General features: G+C 37.8%; 1 long non-coding RNA gene across 1 annotated transcript; it reads right to left on the bottom strand.

Moving 5' to 3' along the window:
• Nucleotides 1–6,576: 6,576 nt before the first annotated feature.
• On the bottom strand, nucleotides 6,577–17,553 carry LOC124398666. The gene is made up of 3 exons (XR_006928093.1): nucleotides 17,475–17,553; nucleotides 6,798–6,851; nucleotides 6,577–6,710 (listed from the first exon to the last, which is right to left on the bottom strand). It is a non-coding gene; the product is annotated as an uncharacterized LOC124398666 (long non-coding RNA).
• Nucleotides 17,554–20,201: the final 2,648 nt, after the last annotated feature.

Here is a 20,201-nt window from a genome sequence, read left to right as displayed (position 1 = left end):
GTATAACATAGCCTTTAAAGTGTAACTAATGCCAATACAGAGTTGTAGCTAGGTTTAAATGATAAAGGGGGGATACATACAACACATGCATGTATCATACAGAGTTTGGAACACTTTATTATTGCATAAACAAAGAAAATGTCCTAATGTGTGTTAGCTTCATGTGTGGGGCAAAATACTCAAAAATAAAAACCCAAAATATAACTGTAGGGGTTGAGCCCTGTTCTGTAATTTATTTGCAGATGTTAAGGGTTAAAAAAGATGTTTGGGACATGAGATCCAACTAATCACCATATGCAGATGCTACAAAATAGTAATGAATACTGTCCCTTTAAACATTTGGTGGTTTAGCTGCAGTTATATGTGCAACAATCTCCAATGAACAGATACAAATGTTTTTGCTATTTAACATTTGTAACAAATGGAATGTAATTGATGATAACATGTTTTTGAAAGGGTCCCCAGTGTCAACAGTGTCAAAATATATGATTTTTCCACAGGAAAGTCCTCAATACCCATGCTTGACTGTATTTTTTTGTATTGACAAATTCCAAATTAAAAAGAGAGAAACTGGAAAGGGTTTTTTTTTTTATAAATGTTCAAAAGTAAAAAAATTGCTATTTGGTAAGACAAATTGATATGGTATAAGAAGCATAAAACACTGTAACTGGAAATAATCACCTTTTGGGGTTATTATGACACAATATGTAGTATGATTGGATTATTTTCCTATACCAGTATACCCCATAGTATGTTTTGTTGCTTACTTATTAAGTGGGCAACTCAGAGGTAATCTATTTAAGCGGGAAACAAGATTGAGTTACTGCGTTTTTTAAAAAGAACTGAATTTGCTGAAAAAGATCTCGGAAATGCAGCAAAGTCATTCAGGGGAGAAGCAAATGATAGCCTTAAATTCTCGGTCACAGGCATTTGTCGCAGCCAAAAGCAAGGTGAGAAAACCAATAAAAGTGTGGAACATTTTAGTCAGTGCAGATTGAGGGAAAACAAAAGCTCTCTGACAGAACTATATTGCAATTCCTGCGCAGACTCTCCTCCTCAGGGACAGCAGGCACACAAAATGAAACGGCAGGCAAGCTTTAACGAAACGCCATCTATCACATTTTAAATACACTGCCCAAGTCGAGCTGCCCAGCAAAAATCCTGAGAGTAGCGAGGATTATGGGAGATCTCTGGTCTCCTATCAGTCACACGGCAATCGTAGTGATATACGGGAACATGAGTACAAACAACCGTTCACTTTTTCTTTTTCATTAGAAGGAGCTTCCTTTTGTAGGGATAATTATCAGCTAGGGACGCCAGCACACTTGTCAGATTGCAACCCAGACTATCACTATATTAATAAGTGATGGTGTAGAGACAGAATGGACTCTGAGGATGTCAACCACGGTGGTGTTTGCAGTGGATTGTGTGGGAATAGGGTGAACCAGGGAAGGTTTTCTTCCACACACAATGATGTCTCAGCTTCATCAAACCTTTTATTTTTATTTATTTATTGATTTTTTAGCAGAATACGGTTTTGTCATATTCAGAACCGTTTAGAAACCCAATGTAATAGTACATTAGCATTTGGATAAGGCAGCATGTTTCACTGGGACAGAACATATAACTATAAGAAAATCTCATTAACAAGTTTCTGATTTTAAGTTTCTGATATAATTTCTTTTTTTATTGCATTAATGCAAAATTGATTCGCCCTCCACCCCTCCCCTTCCATCATTTCCAAATTAGATGTCACGTAATGTGCTTCTCGTGCAGCATTTGGCTGCTGTTAAAATGTGTCTCTTTATTCAACTCGCCTTTTTAATGTTAGCACAAATAAAGCATAAATGGTCACTTGTGTGGTGAAAGTAATTATGTGGACATTGTGTTCTCAGTTAAATGGAACAATATTCGGCAATTTGGCATTTATTGTTTATTTATTTATTTATTTTTCTTATTTTTTTATTCTTCAGTTTACTGATTTACAGTCCCCTCCATTCTGTTGGTTCTTGCAGGGGCTTATAAATTATTTCAAAATTGATCACAATTGCTGCACCATAACAAATGAAAAGGCATAAAGACGACTAATTGCTGCAAGTAAAGTAAAAAAAAAAAAAAAAAGATTGCTTTCATAAGAGTGAATTATGAACCCACCCAAACTGTTCACATGATATATTATTAAAGGAATTAATAAATGAATAGGAATATGTGCTCTGTGCAATGATTAGCAAATATTTTTTTTTGGTAAATGATAAAGAAAATGGGTCTAATGCGTTAAATAATGTTCAACTGTAATGGAGGGGTGGGGGGGCGGTGGGGGGTAACTTTACCTGCTGCCAGCTCACACACATAGGCAATGCCAGCCACCCACATCAACAGCAATGCATACAGAATGAGTGACCGATGCTCGGTCAGACACAAGTGGGTCCTTGTTGCTTGAATATAATATATTTGCGCCATTTAGAGTTGTTTTGCTGAGAGGTAAACTGTTCCAAACACATCATGTAATTTCAGGCACTCAGACATTTCAGTTCAAGATTTCAATACTTTGCTTCTTCAATTTGTTTTTATTTTTATTTCTACCTGTGCTCTGTTTTACTGCCTGCACTTTTTAGTACACAGTTATACCTAACACTTTAGACGTATTAGTTACCCTAAATTATGTACACCAAATTATTAGTGCACTTCATATAATTTCACATGATTGGATTTGGTTTATCATGATTCGCTTATGAATGGAGTTCACATTTTTTGTCAATTCATTGTGCTTGAAATATTTCAGTGTGGAGAAAGACATTCCAGGTGAGGTCTTTCTCCAAAACTTGAGAATTTTCATAATGCAATAGGTTATATGGTACAAAGAACATTTAAAAAAGAAATGCACAATGCCATGTGTTTCCATTATATTCCCTTATCTCCAAATGTAACAGTAAAGAAAGAACTTCCAAGCTTTTAACTTTAATCATCCTCTGAGCAAAAAAATGTTTTAAGCCTGGATTGGTGAGGGAGAAGCAACCTTTACTTTTAGTGCTGCTTGCTTAGTTTTGCATTAATGTGTGTAGGCAGTTCAGACGCAGGCTTACGAAGTGAGAGTGGCATTCCAAATGAAGGCGTTAAATAGCACTTTCCTGTTTATTGATAGAAATTGAAAAAAAATAAATGTATGCAACATTTTTAGCTGGATAAAATGTTAAGTGAACAGAGACCCTGCAATCTGTTCTAGTGGGTTAAGTAAATAAAAGTTAGTGATTGTTTTTGAATGATTGGTTCGATCAGTCATAACTATGGCCACTGAAAAATAAACACTTCACAATATGACTCATAAAAAAGTGTGAGGCAATTCCAGCCAATTAGTGCAGTCAGCCTCTATTTTGGCCATGGTGGGATTACAATTAGAATGGCAAATGAGACAGCAGATGCTGCAGCAGGCCGTCAGATGTTAGTGAATATTGGGGTTATGAGCCAATCAATATTCTTACATTGGTCACCTATTGGTCAACAACTGGCATAGTCACTATAATTCTTACAAGGGCACAAATGAAAATCATTATCAACAAGTATTAGACATAACATTTATGTGCGGTACAAGAACATACTGGACATTACAGAATGTCTAGACATTGTGAGGTATATAACGAGATGCCTTATGATAAAGCCAAGGGAAATCTGCAACAACAATCTTTTAATGTTACCATTCGAGACTTGCTGTAATGCACTGTGTTTGACAATGTTTTCCTGCAGTATTTTAGATGGCATTGATTTTTTTTTTTTCCATAAGTCCATGACCGTAGGTCAACCCTGTCACACCCATTATTGATTTAATCTCCAAAACACTAAATAAATTGCCATGGAAATGTTTTTTTATTTTTTTAAGAAAACCCTGAAAGAAGGGTACAACATGTAGTATATTCTTACAATATGAATTTTAGAGAGGGAGAATGAGTGCAATATATCTGTGGTTGCAGGAAAGTGTGTGTTGTCTATGTCTTACATTGTTGCTGGGGTAGAAAACTGGCTATGTCCCTCAAAATAAAGTGGTCCCATGTGGTCCATTGGCCTTCAGCACAGACAGGTAAGAGCTGTTCAATGTTTATTTTACACACCCCTTCTGTCTCTTCGCAACACATCCACCCCCTTTCTCTTTTTCTTCCCTAAGCAGCTTGCACTTTAAGTGAGTCATCAGTGATAGCACATTTATAATATTGCTAAATTTACCAGTACAGATGTTAGACAGTACATACAGGAGCTCCATTTTACCGCTTCTAACCAACAATGGTAATAAAAATCACCTAAATACCTTCTTGTGCACATGTGCACGCAAAATAGCCATGAAGTTTGATCCTATATTTCATATTAATACTAATCAGTCAGTCAGAAATCATCCCTTATTCAACTCACCTAATTCACATGACAGATCTCATATACAGCTTATAGAGCTATCTGCATAATATAATGTCCCCAAAGCAGGAAATAGACATCTATCAACCCTTTTTTCTGTCTCTTCATGACTGTTGTGAGTTTATTTTGTACCCTTTGGAGCCTTTTGGAGCCCTGCAGCTCTGCAGCTGCTAACTTAAGCTGCAAATTTACATACAGGAAATTAGTTAGCCATTTGGTTGCTTGTACTGAAATGATCAGTAAAATATGCAGCAATCTTTGCACTAATCTGTGATGGAGCAAATCAAAATCTTGCTTTTTGCATAGAGACACATAGGTCATGACGCAGGACAGATCGCCACCTGGCCAAGTAAACTGGGAATGTTGGATATGTTTCAAATTTCCACTTTAATTTTATTTGGATAGCTTGTGTAACCATTAACATTGTCACAAAGCAGCTTTAAAGAGATTATAAGAGGTTATAAAGTTGGAATGTATACGTTATATAAGCACTATAGTGCTTAGTGCTTATAATATATTCTGGTAAAAGTTGAAGTACTGACTACACTTTTTCACCCAAGTTAAAGTAAAGAATTATAGGCTCTGACGTGTACTTAAGTAAAAAGTAGCCATTACTACTACCTGTTTTATTGTCATGCTGGTAACTGGACCTCACATCATATTAATATATTAAAACAAAACAATTAAAATGGTAACTGGACCTCACATCATATTAATATATTAAAACAAAACAATTAAAATCTTTGTTACCTAATGAATGTATCCAGGATGAACATCCATTATAGAACACAAGCAGAGAAAAGATGATGGTGATCAGGTAATCAGGAATGTCTCTGTTCTCAGTCAGGTTTACATCGCTGACTCCCTCTGTCTCATCCACGTTAGCCATAATTCTAGTTGCCTTCTGCCTTGCTTATTGTCAGCTTTGTAGGCTAGCCTACATCTGTGGTGTGTGATAGCCAGGAAATGATACACTCGTGGTAGGTTAAATAAAAGATGCACAGAGACAAGAAATACGTTGATGGGCTGAAAACGGTGCAGAATGAGAAGAAAAATGTTTGATTATGTCACCAAATAGTTAAAAAATAAAGTAACGAGCCTGTTTTAAAAATTTAAAAAGTAGAAAGTACCGATATTTGTGTAAAAGATTCAATGAGGAAAAGTAAAAAGTTAATACATTTAATAAGTTAATAAATAATTAATTAAAATAAATAGTGAAGTAAAGCACTGATACCAGTTAAATCCTTGGAATGGGGATAATCCACGGAACGGGTATGATCCTCGGAAGAAGTATAATCCACGGAACGGGGGTAATCCACGGAACAGAGATATTCCACGGGATGGAGATGATCCACGGGATGGAAGTAATCCGAGTGGGAACCAGTGGGAAATGCTGATCGGTAGTTAACGAGTGACAGGTGTCTGTAGTTAAAGCCGGGAGCGGCAGAGATAGCGGCAGCATGACAGTCGCGGAGGGGGGCGTGGCAGGTGGATCCCTGACAGTAGGGCACACTACGCTGGGTAACATATATATATATATAGAGGCCTGCCCAGTAGTTCAAGAGACTCTCCAGAACAAGAGAGCTTAGCATGTGGGCATTGTGTGCTCTTAAATTTTGCACACTGTGAACACTCCATCATTTGGATTCAGTGCACTAACCCTAGAGTACCAGCATTCCTACAGGTACTGTTTCATAGTGAAAAGTCCAATTATGCTGAAGGTGTATCTCACCGAGGGCTCATAAACTTGTCACTGCCTTTGTAAAGGGAGTAGGCCTTTAATGTGCCCATGTAGGATGCTAAATTGAAATGGAAGTCTCTGAATAGAGCTTAGAAATAGTTCCACATTAGTGTTTTTTTTCTCTAAGTTTTAAAAAGGTTAACATTGCCCCTTCCAGAGTGTCAGTCCAGTGTAGTGGTCATCTTCAAACACAGTAAACACAGGATAATCTGCAGGGGCAGTGTGAATCATATGGATAACCTATGCTACCATGTCATTAGGAACTGACCTTCCAGAGGGTGTCCTGTCATTCAGAATCATCTCTGACACTCATGGAAATTCACACAAAGGTTCTAGGAAATAAATTTAAGAACAGTATTTTTGATAGCATTATACATTATACACAGTTACATACATAACTTGCATTTTAATAACACAAAATGCATCCAGCAATTATGAAAATATTTTGCAACCTTTTTGATATTTTTTTGCAATATTGATTTGCGAAGCCAGTTGAATTAACTTAATGTGGCCAGTTTTCTTCCCCTTGAGAGTGGGTAAAGGTTTCAGTCCGCAGATTGTAGATGTGAGTCTATAGAGCAAACAGAAACATATTAGTAGGTCCTCTTGAAACCAGGCCTGTCGGAGCTTGTGGGAATAAGGTAGAAAGCACACTTACAAAAAGAAGATTAATGGTTCATCCCATAAGCCCAATCTCGCTCTGTCTTCTGCTCTGTGGAAGAAGGAAAAGAAGTAAGATAGTGAGAGTCTTTTGTGCTTCCCTCTGTAATCGACTCAGTTTGTTTCTAATAGTGAAAGATGATCATAACAAGAGAGAATTTTGATTTATTAGTCAGGGTAATTTACAAAATGCATTTAAATGGGAAGCATCTGATTCATCACAATTGGATGCATAAGTAAAGTCCACTCAAGTGAGACTGATAATGCTTAATTCATCACATTCAAGAGAAAATGGTTTATGCCATTTAAGACACTCACTGCAGTATAGCCTATGTGCTCCCTACATAAACCATGTGGTGCAAAACAAGTTTAAAGGAAAATATAGGAAAAACCAGCATCAAATAAAAGGTGCTGGTCTACCAAGAGCCACAAAAGCAGCTCAGTATAGGTTCTATAAATCTCTGGAACTGTATTGGAGGAATAAACACCTCTCTTGTAAAAGATATTCTCCCAGCTGAAGTTCTAATGATGGTGTATTATAAAGAGTGATGTCTAACATGTCAATCCGAAATTTCCCATAGGTGTTCATTTTGGCTTAGGTCTGGTGATATGTGGCAATTACCATAACATATGGTTTTTATAATTTGTATACTCCCTGGTTTTCCTGGAATAGGCTCTGGACCCAATCCAGGCTATAGTAAAAGTAGGTGAATGAAGGAATTTTCATATGTCAAACTATTCAGTCAGTCCCTCTGCTCTGTGAATGAAGGTGGGCTAATTCTATAAGATACCACTCCTATCAAGAGAGTAAAACTTCTTTATAGAACAAATATGATCAGAATATCTTTGCATTGATTTCTAATGACCCCTTACTCTATAGGCTGATCCGAATCAAGCCTAAAAATGGCTGTGCAGCATTTTGTATTCAATGCTGTTACTCCTGCTGCATATTTAATTGAAAAGTTTCCGCTGAAACCAATTTTGCACATCTAAACTGTTTGGTCAAATGGATGATGAGGAGTATCAGTGATGTGTAAGAAAATAGAGCGGAACATCGGCACTGCTGATTGTTGAACATGCCCTTAATGAGGTCAGGTGTGTTTAGGTTTTTATAAGTATAGGGCAGGGGTGGCCAACCAGTCAGAGACCGAGAGCTACATTTTTGACTGTGTTACCGCAAAGAGCCACATCATACACATGGGCACACATGAACATCACCCATCCTTCCTCTTACACACACACACACACACACACACACACACACACACACACACACACACACCTCTGCTCAGCCAGATTTATTGTAAATGTCACACACTAACATAATGACAGAAATTGACTCCTACAGTTCTAAGACCACAGGACAGTCATTTTCAACAATGAACACTGCACTGTCTCACACACACACAAACTCTTAGTTTAAACAAGTCCACAAACAAAAATATAATAATTTACAATAGCATTTTTCTTTTACTATGCATGTTACTTAGTGGGACTTTTGGCATTCCTTGCCTTGAACAATCCTCTTCAAATCTGCCTCGTATTCCGTTGTTGCCACTTGAAGCAATTCTTTCACGTGGGTGTCAGTCAGAACAGATCGATGCTTTGATTTCACGTGTTTCAGGGTAGAAAACACAGACTTTGTGGTTTTTTTTTTTATGTGCGTGTTCACTTCGCTTGAGTTCAATACGGTATTGTCGTCAAATGCGCATGTGCGTGAGATGAATATACCGCAGGGGTGGGCAATTAATTTTTTTACAAGGGGCCACATGAGAAACCTGAATTGTGTCAGAGGCCCACACCAATGATAATATTTTAGGGATGCACCGAAATGAAAATTCAATTCAAATGGCAATGAAATCCATAATTTTTTGTGTTATGCCTTTTGCCTTTGCACCATCACTGGAAAACTTTCCTGCCTTTTCAAAAACGTCCTCTACAGACGGAGTGCGCATGCTCGGATTGACTTTACTTTTCTGCGCCGCGTTCTTCTCATATTTAGAATGGCAATCGGTATGTTTGGATTTCAGGTGATAAATTAAACCCGACTTGGAGAAACTCTTTGCAGATACACCCCCTCTTGAAATTTCAGCATTGCATGTTTGGCAAATCGCTATCCGCACACCGCAGACATGTTGCTCTTATCCAGATAACCGTGTGCTGCTGCACTTTTTTATTGCGTCATTACAGTTGTGTTTCTGCCGTGTTGTTTCGGTGATTTAGGTATTTCCGAAAATTCTCGGTGCATCGCTGTAATTTATGATTGGCCTCATGCCAAGGTCTTATATACCGCAAAGTTACCCAGTAGGGGCAAGCTCATTTAAGTCTTAAAAATACCGTATTAAACTTAAGCAAAGCGAACACGCACATTAAAAATCAAACACACAAAAATCGATATGAACGTAAGAGGCCAAAGAGCCGCATGTGGCTCGCGAGCCGCGGGTTGGCCACCTCTGGTATAGGGCAACATGGGGCTTCACATGAAAAGGGGTCACTCCTGAGCTTTGGTTACTGATTGTGTTGTTTTTTCCGTCTTGGTTACCTCCAGGTACACCAACTTCTAAAGCTTGCAGGTAGGTTGATATACTATAGAATACACAGATCAGGCATAACATGACCACCAGCCCAATATTGTGCTGGTCCCCCTTTTGCTGGCGAAACAGTCCTTAACCGTTGAGCAGTCACAGCATTAGCTTTTACACCAATTTGAACTACAGCAACTTGTCTGTTGGATAATGCCAACAGAGCAGCCTTCTGAAAAACAACCCATAAGAGCTGCAGTTTTGGAAATGCTCTGACCTGGTCATTTAGACATCACCTTTGAGGACGAAATGTGCACTAGCTGCCTAATATTTCCCACCCACTAACCGGTGCCATAATGAAGAGTTAATCAGTGTTATTCACTTGCCAGTCATAATGTTATAATGACAATGTTATGCCTGATCGGTGTACTATGCTTAGAGGTAAATGATTGTGAGAGCATGTGTGTGTGTGTGTGTCTTCTGTAATAGGCTGATATCCGACTCAAGCTGTAGTCTCCCTCCCAAGGATAGACTCTGGATAGTCGTTGCCCCTGACCACGAAAAAGCAGTCAGCAAAAAAAAAGCAGAAATAATTATATAAAAAAGGAAACAAGCTCGATATTAAATGCAGAGATTCTAACTAAAAGGCACATGCATAACACCTTGCTTATTTATAATTTATTTCAATATGTTGAATATATGTTGCAACATGAAATCTAGTGTCATTCATCTCTAATGAGCCAAAACTATTATGTGATCTAGGTATATCAAAAGTTCATTACGAAAAAATAAAATACACAAATGTTTTCCTGTCCTTCATGGCTTAAAGCCGTGTACCCAGTCAAAGTCGAGAATAAAAAAATTAAGAGGTAGGTCCAGAATGAGCCTGATAAGAAAATATGACAGAAATGAGACAGAATATTGTGGTCAGCTGTGTGACTGACAAGAAATTTTCATACTGTCATATTATTTCGATATCATTTTGTTGATTTCTTATTTGGATTTGGGAAGTCAGTGGAAGAAATTATGTATTTGAACTACCCCAACCTCAATCACTACATGAAACAAAAATCTGGCTTATACCTTGGCACTGATGAAGCAAGTCTGCTGATATAATCTCCAAAAAAAGAATGTATGAATTTGTGTAAGAATCAAAGGTGAATTAACTGCACAAACCAAAATGTTCCCATCTGGTCCTACTGGCCAGTTCATCAAAAAATACTCATTGGTGTTGATGCTGTCGCAAATGAAAATCACTGTGCACGGTGTGTCTTGAAATCTCAAGAGCACGCTTCATTGAAGAGGGACTACAGACACCCTTGGAAGTGATATTGATGTAGTGTTCCAATAATTCATGCTGGGTGATACACAAATCACAACACACCGTTAGTTGAATTTCATTGACCACATCACCATTCTGTTTGATTGTTTTATATATATATATATATATATATATATATATCTGAGCTGCATTAAAAAGATTATTTCAGAGTTTACACCCTGCCAAGATCAAACCCTGCTAATCTCTATTCACTTTCATCAGCCTGTCATAGATAAAACTTGTTCAAGCTGCATGCGATTATTGGCAAGTTAATTCATTCTCCATGACTTGTGTGGTGATTATTATTTAAGTGTAGGTCCACCCAGAGATAGGCAGCCTCTTTCCTCTGTTACAAAGTCATCACACTGATTCCTCTTGCCTGTGCATGTCATCATGTCAACCCCCTTTGTTCCTCTTTCCCTGTCTTGTTGAACCCTTGTCCACTAGTGTGCCTTTGTAATCCCAGAGTCAGGCGGTACATGTGATCATCTAGGTATGTTCCACAAGTGAGGAATCCCATCATCCCTCAAGTGCACTAGGCTTTTTAAACTGCCTTGTCTACTAATGCGCATTCTGTATTCAGTCCTAAATTAAGGGGACTTTATTCATTCAGTCGGAAGTTGGCTTGCTGAGATAAGTTGATATTCATATCCCACTTCAGTTACATCCCAAAATCTCTCTCCGAGAATCAGATGCAACTTAACTCGATTGGGGTCAACGAACATTAACATAACATGTCTAGGTATAGTCGAATTGCTTTTTAATGCGTAGTACAGCCTGTGAAAAATCTATCAGGAGAACTGAAAGAACGGATATATAACATTTTAAAATGCTGTCCTATAGACATGATTTCTCCATTGAATTTTCAGAATAATTTGCATTTGAAAATTAGGTGGGTGGTACATGGGGATACCCATGTTTAAAATTCAGGTGTTCCGCTTTAGCTATTACAACATCTCTATGCTGTCAGTTTTATTTCTGTACGAACTGTACTGTAGAATTAGTTATTATGAGTAAGTGCGAATTGTTTGTTCGGCAGGGGATTCCCACAACTTCCATCACCATGCACATCAACAATTAAACACAGTCGCAATACTCTACACAGAAACCTGGCACTATCCTTCTAATCTTATAACAAATTCGCAGAAATCATTTTTTTTACACTGATTGCAATTTACAATATATTTATTTACAGATGTTGGTGTACTACAAGGAAGGCAAAAATAAAAATAAAAAAACACTAGATTTATAAATATAGAAGAAAAAAAGAGAAAAAAAATTGTACATTGTAAATGAAACAAAAGTTCTTACAAATTTACCTTTGGTTTTTATCATTTCATAATCTTTAAGGGTGATATAGTACATTTATTAATGGCATAGTAAATATTCAACTAAATAAATAATTACAGAGTTTAGTAGAATGTTCCAGAGTGTTATTCCTTTTTTCCATTTTTGAGATTTTAGTCACCAGTAATAGTTAAACACTAAAAAAACTATAGCTTAACCAAAAGTCATATGACCATCACATATACAGTATCTCTCAAAATTGAGTATACCCCTCACATTTTAAGGGACAGTACTATAGAAATGAAACTTATATATATTTTAGATATATTTAAGAGTAGTCAATGTGCAGCTTGATAGCAGTATATATTTACTGTCCTCTGAACATACAGCAATTATTGTCTAAATAACTGCCAAAAAAGTGAGTACACCGTAAGTGATGACAGCTGTACATTATTTAACCATAGAAAGCCACATGTCCTATTCATCATGTTCATGTTTTTGTCTGCTTGACAGGACCATACAAATTCATTTAACATGCCACCCCATGGCAAAGACTCTCTGAAGATTTGAGAATTAGAATTGTTGCTCTCCACAAAGATGACCCAGGCTATAAGAAGATCAGTAACACTCCAGAATCCACTCAGAACAGACCTCACAAGATTCTATTAAAGAAGTTGAGTCCTCGTGCTGTGCGTCAGATGCAGAAGCTGTTTAAAAAACAGACACATGATTGCTGCAGCATTGCTTTAGAGGTTGCAGAAGCAGAAGGTCCGCTCAGATCATACACCGTACACAGCAACAAGTCGGTCTGCATGGCCGTCGTCCCGGAAGGAAGCCTCATCTAAAGCTGGTTTACAGAAACTTTCAGAAACTGGTCTGAATGGCAGTTTTCCAACGTGAAAATGACCCCAAACACAATGCCAAGATAACAACTGCCTTTCTGAGGAAGATGAAGAAGAAGGTGTTGGAGTGGCCAAGTATGTCTCCAGACCTGAACCCTATTGAGCACCTGTAGGGCAGCGAAGGTAGACATCCAGCAGCTCTGTGATGTCATTTTGGGGGAGTGGAAGAAGATCCCTGCAACAACCAGTGCAGCTCTGGTGAATCCCAGGAGGATTAAAGCAGTGATGCATTGCAATGGTGCTCACACAAAATATTGACACTTTGAACACAGTTTTGACATGTTTAATTAGAGTGTACTCACTTTTGTTGCCAGTTATTTTGACAATAATGGCTGTATGTTGAGTTATTTTTAGAGGACAGTAAATCTGTACTGCTATCCAACCTGCACATTATTAAAATATATCAAACTTCTATTTCTAAATTATTGTCCCTTGAGAACATATAATAAAATAATAGCTGAAAGGTGAGGGGTGTACTCACTTTTGTGAGATACTGTATATTTGAGCCTTCCTTAAACCCTTACCCACAAATGTGAAAATACACAATTGTATAGAAAGTCTGTGCATCCTGTAGCATTACAATTTCCCTTTAGTAGAAGCCAAGGACCCAAACTCCCTGTACTGAGCTTGAGTGTCTTGTACAGAGCTCTGACCTTAGCCCAACTGAATACCTATAGGATGAACTGGAACATCGACTTTACACCAGACCTCCTCACACACCATCAGTGCCTTTGCTCACGAATGCTTTTCAATGCTCTGAATGAGAACAAATTCCCACAACCACGCTTCGAAATCTTGTGGAAAGCCTTCACAGAAGACTGGAGGTAATTCGAAAGGTAAAATCAGGGCTAAATCTGGAATCGAATGTTTAGAAAGAATGTCTGTGTAACAAGCTGGTTATTGTTATCACTTATGTTATAGCAGCTATCAACAATTGCTCCTTGACAAGCTTTTAATTTAACCTGTTTTATACAAAGTACAGAGCAAATAATGGGAAAGAAGTGGAAATTCTTCCCTACAGCATTCAAATCTTTGCAAATATTAAAACGAGCACAATAATACAGTAAACCTGCGATTCTTTTTGTAGTTTTTGTCAGAGCTGCTGTTATAGAAAATTCATCAACACCTTCTGAACAATCGGATTTGACAACTCAGCAGCAGTGTGGTATCAAGCCTATTGAAAACTGTCAATCAGTGTTGATAACTTAATGACCTTGTCACCAAATACAAGCAGAAAACAAAGAGGTAAAAAGAGCCTCGAATCTTGAGAGTATTTGACTAGATCTTATTGACTGTTCTGTACTCAATACAACTCACATCAGCTGCTGGTTGAGAGAGCAGGTCTGCTCGAGCCAAAGCTTGATTACATTTGTGTTTGAATGAACCTGTGTTCCTAAAGACCAATCACTGATCGATATTGTTTGTCCTGCTCATGCATTTTTATCCTATGCTGCTTTAATCATGAGTTTCTTTCCCCCTTACGTGTTATGAAGAAAAAATACTTCCCCAATTACTTGAGTACAGCAGCTTCCTTTGCCTTCATTCATTCTAAATGGTATACCATTTAACAAATACTTCATTTGTGGTGCCATACTTCTACTTTTGAACTTAAAAATTACTAGACTGCAGGCTCATGACCTGTGGAATAATCTGCCGACAGTCATGTTATTTCCTAAAACACGTTATATTTTGTTTGTTTATTAGGCATTGAGATTATCACTGACACAATTGGGCCACAGGTGAACAGTACGTATGGCAGATGCTCAATGAAAGGTGTAAGGGTTGTGTACGAGTGTGAAAGAGGAGAGAAACATGCAGACAGTTCTGTGCTAGCTGTCTACCCCCAAGGGAATCCAGAGAACTTCGAACGCTAAGCTTGCCATCTGTTCATTGAGAAAGCTGCTGCTGAAACTCTCTAGCGCAAGCACAGGCTAAAGTGCTGCTGAACAACTTAATAACAGAGTGACCGATTTTAAGCCTCTAGTTGGTGTAAACGCAGATTGAACTTTTTGCTAGTGTTTGATGATGATGGGGTTGAGATTTGAGTGTGTTTATCAAACTGAGTGACCGAGTACAAAAAGCTAAAGAAATAGAGCCACCTTGTGGCGAGATTCCTGCATTACGGTAGTGTCTGATCTCCAAGAGCACGTACACCAAGTGGCTGTGCGTTTCACACCAAAGCCTTCAGTGGTGTCCTACCTAAATCCAACGAAGTATAACATGCAGCGAGAATGAACGCCATTGCTCAAGCACGAAACCCAATTAGCAAAATTTAGGCAAATTTTGTGTTATTGTGCAAATTCTACAGGATAGAAGAATTAAGCAGTAAGAAGTAGAACTATTTTGAACGGTTTTGACTGACCTTTACTTACAATGTCCAGCTATTCTTGAAAAGTCTGTCCTTAAAATGCCATTGTAAGTCTAATTCGTGACTAAATAAATTTCTTGAATTTCTGTGAAATCCACACAGATTTATTTGAGCTTGTGCAGTTTGCTACAAATACAGTTTGTGAGCTCTGACTAGTGCAATCAAAGGACATGAAAATGCAGACATTATTGTATGCAAGCCTTCACTGTCATGTACTTTATGTTGGAGGTGCCTGCAGTGTTCATTCTGAAGGCCTCACGGCAGATTTTGACCTTGGCAACACGATGTGAACACGTGAAATCTGATTGGATAGAAAGTCCAACATAAACAGTCACTTCTTAAAGCGGAGCACACAAAGAAAAGCTTTAGAATGAAGATTCTCGACTATAGAGAATAATCATGAGTCAGTAATTTAGATTTTAGGCCAGCAGAGAAGGTCTTGCTGACCCTTATCGCCCCTCACTGATCGAGTAACATAGAGTAGAATCACAGATTGCACATAGAATCACAGTGCAATCACCATATGCAGTGGATATCATGCATTCTATTTATTAATTTTTTTTTTACAAATATCATATTTTTAATACATTATATATGATGTGGCGCCTATCCATGTGAATGTTGGAAAAGACATAAGCCCACTACACACCACCACAAATATTTATTATAGTCAATTCATCTGCTGCCATGTATTTCTTAAAGTGAATCTGGAGGAAATACACACACACACACACACACACACACACACACACTACAAGAACATGTTAAACTGCCACCCACATCACCACCGTTTCATTCCATGTGCATGCTCTGAGATGTTCCATGAGACATTTTGTCTTTGGTTTGAACTACAAACAAATGAATAAATGGTAGTAGACCAGCATAATAATAAAAGGTCAAATGAAAAAAGGCATCAGTGATCTCATAGAATGCTGAATCCTTTTAAGCTAAATAAAAACATGAAAATGAATGAAATTTAGACCGTCACAGTGTGCAGGCGTGAGCTGCATGTGCATTACCATGTTTAATAAGCGCGACATAATCTTACCTCAATGAGTGGGTAATTATACAATGCAAAACTGTTCTGTGATTACAGTTTTACTGAGGCCAGAGAGAAAAGAGAATGATTGTGTGCGTGTTTGTGTGTGTATGTGTGTGTGCAAGAGAATGAGAGAGAGAGAGAGAGAGAGAGAGAGAGAGAGAGAGAGAGAGCATTTGGCTGCACTGCAGAACTGAACACATGAAGCCCGTGCGGGAAATAAGAGCAGTTATTTCCCTGTGCTATTTGAAGCCAGACTTTAACAAGTTGCACTTATAAAAGCTGAGCAGGCGAAGGCAGGCCTGCTCTTAAGCTGGCGCAGGCTAGCAGGACGCCCACGGGGTGCAGGAACTTGTTAATTGAGATCTCGATCCTCCTGAGGTTAGCCACCGGAACGTCAAACTCCATTTATTTATCTGATATTTCATTAGGCTCAAGCAGGCCACACTCGCAGGCACGGTTTAATTAGGCCTGTGCCGGTTGCCACTTTACCCTTCCAGTCGGGACTACACAGGATGTGCTTAGCAATTTCGTTTTCTTCTAGATGTTTGTGCAAGCTGCCTGTTTTAATCATACAGCGAGGTTGTAGAAATTGTATATTTCTGTCACTTCTATACCTTCCACATTGCAGCAACCCTAAGAACTAAAGTCCATATAATTTATAAGCATATCTGCTTAATACTGTCATATGTTGTGTTGACATTTAAATCATATTGTCAATTTGTACACATATATTATAGTGCATATGTGTTTTAACATACTACACTTATCCACACCTCAGTCTGTTACTGTGTCTATTCTAGGGAAGGAGGTTAAGGGTCCGAGTCACAAAGGTCAGGGGTTCAAGCCTCAATATCGGCAAGCTTGAACAAGACCCCCCACCTCCTCCATTGTCCTGTTTTAGTAATTATTGTGCTGTTTGCACACATGGACTTCTTTAAATTCTATGCAGGCTCATGCTGTTTCATATATTTTCCCTAGCAGCTATTACTTGTTCATTTATCAGCGATCTGGAAGTGCAGGCTTTTGTGCATGTACTTCTATTTACTTATACATATAGTCAACACTCAAAGCACAGCGGTTGACAAATTGATTTTAAAACTTGTTTAGTGCCTGTGGAAATATAATAACACTTTGGGCATTGTGTGTGTCAGAGAACAAACCTGTTTTATTCTGAAATGCATTTATGCCACTTCTAAGATTCGAAATATATTTCAGGATGCTAGTTATACTCACCACTTTTAACTCAGGGTTCAGGTTCCTCAGGCTGTCCTCAGGCAGTGTGTGTTCTGAATGCATGAATACCTGCTGCCTCATACCAAACTTAACCACACAAAAACGTTAGTTCTCTTACAATCCAAACATTGAGATCTTCAGGGAAGACATTTTTGCATACTAGCACAATAATCATACAGTATATGGACAAAAGTTTATGGACACCTGAGCATTAGATTTGTTTGTGCTTTTGAACATCTTATACCACATGGAGACCTCTATAATAGCCACTTCACTCTTACGGTAAGTTGTTCCACTAGATTCTGGAGTGATGTGGAGATTTGTGCTCAATCATTCTCAAAGGTGTTGGTAAAGTCAGGTACTGATGAGATAAGGAAGCATAGGGTGCCGTCAGCAATTAATCGTAAAGGTGTTCTGTAGCTCTGTAGCCAGCCACTCAAGATCTTCTTTCCAACCCATTTAAACTATATCGTTTTGGAGATGTGCAAAGGGATATTGTAATGCTGGAAAAGGTCTGGGTCTTCTAGTTTAAGTGAAGAGAAATTCTAATGCTACCAAATCCATAGACATCCTATTCAATTATATGCCTCCAATTTCACACACTTTGGGGAAGAACCACATATGGCTAGAATAGTCAGGTGTCCCAATACTTTTGTCCATACATGTATGTGTTCTAAGTGTGAAATTTCTAAGTGAGCTTCTTAAGTGCAGACCAGTATAAATAAAAAGGCAATGATGATATAGAAACATAGGTGAAGAAAATAAATGATTACACATGCCTTGAACAAATGCTACAAGAAATGATTTATTAAACAACACATAAAAGAATATATTTCTACACTGATTTGATGGATTCGTTTAATCTAAGATTGATTCATTTAAGTGCTGCTTGAAAAAAAAAAAGTCTGAACCCTTATCATTTTGAATATTTAAAGTTATTCATTCAAACTTGTCCTTGAAACTGTGAACTGATAAAACAGTTTTAACACATTCGTTTTTTTCTTTACTGCTCTACAATGTGTTCAATTGCTTTCTGAATTCACAAACACACAGGCTAAATTAACCATGATATATTGTCTAATTAGATCAAGTTAATTAATTATAAGGTTGCTCCACCATGTGCCTGAGACCACAATGATTTCAACAGCCATTAGTTCAATCAATTAACTGCAAGCCCATGAGACTCGATGTCTCCTTTTTCATTTAGAGGAATACTCTGTAATGTATTTGATTGGAGGCTGTTTATGTGTAAGGAATACACTTGGAGAACACTTGGAGAACACAGAGGCATACTGATATAAGATATTGTAGTGTGATGCACCGCAGTGTGAAACACAATTACTGTGACCACCCTGCAGTTGATTATTTATTGGATTTCTAACTGTTACAACGACATTGACATAGGACACTCCTTCCAAAAACTGCTAATAAAAAATTCCTCCTCACAAAAATACTCAATATTGTTAGGTGGAGATTCAATTGAGCAGTGTTAAAGGTTGGGTTGTTATAAAAGATAACACCAACTAAACAAAACTGTGAATTTAACAAAGTTTTAAGGATTAAGGATTAGATATGGATTAGTGTAAATCCTGTATATATTAAAAGGCCTATCAATTACCTAGCTACTATATGCTGCTATATGCTAATAAGCATACTTTTTTTATCATGTACCTCTGAATCCGCTTTTCATTTTATTAAGTTTATGGCATACGCCCTTATCCAGAGCGACCTACATTTCTCTCATTTATACAATTGAGCAGCTATGGGGGTTAAGGGCCTTACTCAAGGGCCCAGGAGTGGCACCTTGGTGTGGTTGGGATTTGGATTCACAACCTTCAGATTCAAAGTTCCATGCCTTAACCACTAAGTTAACACCTCTGTATCCTTAACATGAATAATAAAATAAAAATCCATAATAAAAATTATTTAAAAACGTTTTAACAAGGTGGTCATTGTGGTCCAAGAGAGGACTGGTTTTCGACATGTGAACAATTCAAAATTCATGATTTAAAGACCTATTTTATGTTATGTGCAAGGGATTTGGGCATATTCTAATCACACTTTATAGAAAAAGTTTACAAATGGTATGATTTTACCACAGGGTTTAGTGTCTGTCCTGGTTTCATAGCTCACATGACTGATCCAAATTATGCAAAATGATTTCTACGCTGCAGAATAACTTCCAAATCATCGGCTTTCATGTCCTTCCAATCCATAACTCAACTCACATCCAAACATGTTTAGCTTCTGTAGTGTCTCCTGCTTACAACATGGAACAGTCTGGAATCTGATGTTATATATCATTTATAAAGTGGTGTTTTATTGAAACAACAGCGAAAGTTTTGAACATATAAAAAATACACATAACTTGTCTGAGAACTCTGCATTGCTGTGAGAATGTCTGCTTTAATGGGATGAAGTTATATACAGTCTATAGACACACATTTGTGGACACCTGACCATAAGATTTGCATGTGCTTTTTAAACAGTTGCGTGGTTTTGAAGATTTGTGCTCATTTAGCCACATTGGTGTTGGTTGAGTCAGGTACTGATGTTTGGTAAAGAGTTCTGAGGTGCTCTCAGTGCTCTTAGTCAGTGTTCTGATTCTTCCCAAACGTTCCCAGTAGGTTTTAGATAGCAGGCTACTCAAGATCTTCCAACCCCAGCCAATGTAAACCATATCTTTATGGAGCAGGCTTTTTGCACAGGGGGAATTGCCATTCTGGA

Source organism: Silurus meridionalis, chromosome 16 (genome assembly GCF_014805685.1).
Source record: "Silurus meridionalis isolate SWU-2019-XX chromosome 16, ASM1480568v1, whole genome shotgun sequence".
Lineage (NCBI taxonomy): Eukaryota > Metazoa > Chordata > Actinopteri > Siluriformes > Siluridae > Silurus > Silurus meridionalis.
Note: the sequence above shows the minus strand (reverse complement) of the source record. Positions and strands in the feature narration are given on the sequence as shown.